The sequence below is a fragment of the Vicia villosa genome, unplaced genomic scaffold (genome assembly GCF_029867415.1).
Source record: "Vicia villosa cultivar HV-30 ecotype Madison, WI unplaced genomic scaffold, Vvil1.0 ctg.000567F_1_1, whole genome shotgun sequence".
Lineage (NCBI taxonomy): Eukaryota > Viridiplantae > Streptophyta > Magnoliopsida > Fabales > Fabaceae > Vicia > Vicia villosa.
Window position 1 is genome coordinate 8,025 of NW_026705260.1, and position 4,400 is coordinate 12,424.

The 4,400-nt window shown below is 29.0% G+C and overlaps 1 non-coding gene across 1 annotated transcript; it reads left to right on the forward strand.

Annotated features, from left to right (window-relative positions):
- The first annotated feature begins 884 nt into the window (after nt 1–884).
- TRNAG-UCC (transfer RNA glycine (anticodon UCC)) lies at nt 885–956 on the forward strand. Its single transcript has one exon. It is a non-coding gene; the product is annotated as a tRNA-Gly (tRNA).
- The last annotated feature ends 3,444 nt before the right edge of the window (nt 957–4,400 follow it).

Below are 4,400 nucleotides of genomic sequence, written 5' to 3' on the forward strand. Positions count from 1 at the left end.
TTTGAAAAATCTGATAAGGGAATATGAATTTTATAGGCATTTTTTTAAATGTCTGGTAAAAATTGATATACGCGTACAATATATTTCAACATTTTTGATAACAAGGTTGTTGGTAACCGGATTTTTCAAATATTATGATAAAGCCAGATGTTTATTGTAGATTTTTAAAAAATTATGTAGTTCATATTTCTTTACACAGGACGAGACGACACAATTACTTCTAGAAGGACTATTATAATTGAGAGAACAATTGAAAAGGGCTTTATGCAGGGGGTAGACATGGCAAGCAAAGGGGCGTGCCTGCTGCATTTAGGTCCTCCTTACACAAGCCTCTGAATCATTGAAAATTAACACAACTTAATTTTTCAGTGTTAAATTCGATAATCACTTGAGATTTTTAAAAAGTTAGGGAGTGTCATTCGATATTGGATAATATTTTGATAGTTTAAATTCTTATTTGAAAATGGTTGAAAACAAAAATAAAAAATTAGTTATAATTTAAGAGATCGTTTGTTAATTTATTTAGTTTATTAAAAAAAACAATTTATCATATATAATGGACTCTACTTTGATAAACTTTAAATTAATTTGTATGAGATTATAACTAATAAGAAAATATTAAAATACATAGTGTTAACTAAACCATGAATTTGAATTACACAAAATAAACAATGTTAATAAATTACACGTTAGTGTAATAAAAACGAAGAAACAATTATATGTGAAAGTAAAAAGAAGAAAAAAAATGAGAATGGTTGAATATCTTACAAATAATAGTGAGGTGTAAAAAGCACTTTTGAGTGGCATGATCTTATAATTCTTTCTTGTCAATTTATGAATAGTTTAGGAACAGTAATCTTTCAGAAAAAAAGCCATCCATCCGAGCGTTTGTAGTCCAACGGTTAGGATAATTGCCTTCCAAGCAATAGACCCGGGTTCGACTCCCGGCAAACGCATATTTTGTTTTTATCCTGAAAAATGGCTAGAACGTTGTGACATAATACTGAATGTGGCATCGTATAACTTCAGTATTAGCTTATCAATCAGAAACTTCACTAACATAACAAACTACAATAAAATAATCATATTATATTATATGAAGTAAACATCAGTTAGCCTTTTTTTAATGGCAAATCAATTATATAGATAGAGAATGAATATAAATAATGGAAATAACACTGTCTAAAATAAAATAAATCATATCCACATAAATTGATCTCCAGTGTATTTTGAATTATAGGATGATCAATTGTACTAATAAGGTTTTATTTTTTATTTCAAAAAATTGATTTTTCTTTTATGATTTAAAAATGATTTTATATAAAAAATATTTAAAATACTAAAACTATTTTAAAATTATTTTTTTATAGATTAAAAGGTTAAGTTTTGAAGGCAGTGCTGATTCTTTTTAAAGCTATTTTGGAGTTAAAAGTTAATTTTAATAAAAATATGTTGTTTGGGGTCAACGTCTTTGAATCTTAGTTGTTTGAGATAATGAGGGTTATGAACTGTAAGTACGGTTACTTTTTTTTTTTTTATAAAAATATTTGGGACTACCTATTGGTGGAGATTCTAGGAAGTTTAATTTTTGATATCCTCTGATTGACCGGATTAAAAGAAGGTTGTTAGAGTGAAAGAGTTGTTTTCTCTCTATATAATGTCTTCCATTCCGGTCTACTTTCTTTCTTTCTTCAAGGCGCTCTCAGGTATCATATATTCTCTTCATTCAATTTTTAATGCAATTTTTTGGTGGATCAATTGGGATACTATTTATTTGAATAAAGAAAATGGAGATCTAAGAGTTAGGAGGTTAAAGGAGTTTAACTTAGCCTTACTGGTAATAAATGGTGTTGGAGGGTTCAAAATGAGACAAGAAATTTGTGGTATAGGGTTATGTGTGCTTGGTATGATGAGGAAGGGGGCGATTATAATTTGGGGGTAGTGTTGGATCTGTTTGGTGGAGGAATTTGAAAAACATAAGGGAGGGTGTCAGTTTGGTTGATGGAGGGTGGTTGCTTGAAAACATTGATCAGAGAATAAGACATGTGTCTTCTACTTTGTTTTGGATAGATCCTTGGCTTGACGGTATCCTTTTGAAGGTGAGATTCAGTAGGTTGTTTGATTTAGCGGAGAATAATATGGCGACAATAATATAAATGAACGAATTGGGGTGAGGGAGAATGGCGAGGCGTGGAAGTGGCGCATGAAGTTTCTTGCTTGGTAGGAGGAGTTAGTGGGTGAGTATATTGAGCGGTTAACCTCAGTTGTTTTGCAGGTTGAAGTAGAAGATCGTTGGGTGTGGATTTTACATTCCTCTTCTTGATACACGGTTAGTAATGCTTATAAAAATTTATCTGAAGTTGACAACATCAATAATCAAATAACTAATTCTTGTAAAACAAGGTGGATAAAGTGTCAAGATAACAAATTGCACTACAATTGTCAATCTATCCTTACAATAAAAAGAGAGATCTTATTTTGTAGAATTAGTTGAGTCAATTCATGAAGAGAAATGAAGTGCATGTGTGGATTGGCTTTTACAAGTCCCAAAAGCACTTTTAGTGAACTTCATCTTGAAAATTGAATTTTTTTTCTTGTTTGGATTAGGGGTGTTCCCGGTGCGGTTTGGGCGGTTTTGAAAAAAAAATCATCCGAACCGCAAGAGAAAAAATCGTGCGGTTTGGTTCGGCTCGGTTGGTTCGGTTTTTTACAAATATTTTACTGAGCCATAATACACATATATATGACAACATAATTTTGTATTTAGACATTCATACACTATCAAATAACAACAAAACTCGTCATATTTTGACAATAATTTTCCATTTAATATGTAAAAATTAAATTAGAAAAAAGTGGAATATTAAATATAAAATAATAACATAAAACAATATAAAAAATATTATAATGAAACAAAATAATATAAGAGACAAGAGATTAGTGAAGGTGAAAAGGAAAAAAAAAGTGTTGAGAGATTAGAGAAGAAAATGTGCGATAAAAACGAAACTGAAATACGGAACATTTACATAAAAATAGAAGGTGAAAAAGAAAGAATATAAGAGAGTAGAGATTATAGAAGAAGGAGGAAGATGTATGTGGCAAAGAAGGTGCGATAATGTTATTAGAGATTTGAGAAGATCGGGACTAAAATTATATGTGTAAGGATGAGAAAATTGTTGGTAATCATAAGGCTAAGGTATAATAGGTTTAATTTTTGGTTGGATGTGAGTTAAGTAAAATTTAGGTTGTAACATAATGCGGTTTGATTTGGTTTGGTTCGGTTTACAAAATACAAACCGCAAACCGAACCAAACCGTGCGGTTTTGTTAAAAGATGATCCAAACTAATCCGAACCAAATGCAGTTTTTTGCGGTTTCGGTTTGGTTTGGTTTGGTTTGCGGTTTTCTATTGGGTTGGTTTGGTTTTGATCACCCCTAGTTTGGATACTTTTCTAAAAATCAATTCTCCTCCTCCAAAAGCAATTCAAATAGAAGCTACAATTCCTAGCTTTTGAGTTTAGTAGAATCAATTCTACATTTATTATATATTATTTGTTACAACTCTTTTAAAATTTCCTTCTTTACTGTCTTTAATTTTCATCAATTAATTCTTTTCTTTTGATTTGTTTTAGAATTTATTACCATTTTGATAATTATACAATTCAAAATCAATTTTTATAAAACTACTCTAACAACATTAATTGATAACAATCACTTCTATATCATTGTATCCAAACATAAATCAATTCTTCTAAACTTCTGTATGTTTGGTTCAGCGATGAAAAAAATTAATTTTGAAAGAATTGATTTTAGTTAAAATTGAGTTTAATATAAAGTGATTTATGATTAGATATATTCACAATAAAAGTGATTTGTATGAAAATTGTTATTTGGATATTTTTATCAAAATTGCTTTTGGATATGTAAATGACGAAAAAAGGCAAAAAAAATGATGAGAGTTATTGATATTGTTCATTTTAAAGGCAAAAAAGAAAAATTGATGGAAAGTGATAATTGATTTCAAGAAGTTAAAAATTGTAACTTCATAAAAAATCAATTCTGAACCAGGAAAAGCACGGTGACCGCGTTTGAAAATGCCAAACAATTCAGAATTGATTTTAAGGACACAAAATTGATTCTAGTCATTTGTCGACTTTAGTCAAATACTTTTTTTTTTATTTCTTTGTACTTGATTTTTTTCAATAAAGTCATTATCGACCTATCAAATTCACTACATTGCACTTTTTATCGACTAGAACATTATTTTTTTTTTTAAAGATAAATAAATCATCTATTGTTGATTTAATTTTTATTTTACTTGATTTTAATTTATAAAAAAGTTTAGTTTTGATTTGATTACAATGAAAACGAAAATAATTTAAAACAAGTTATGTACATAAA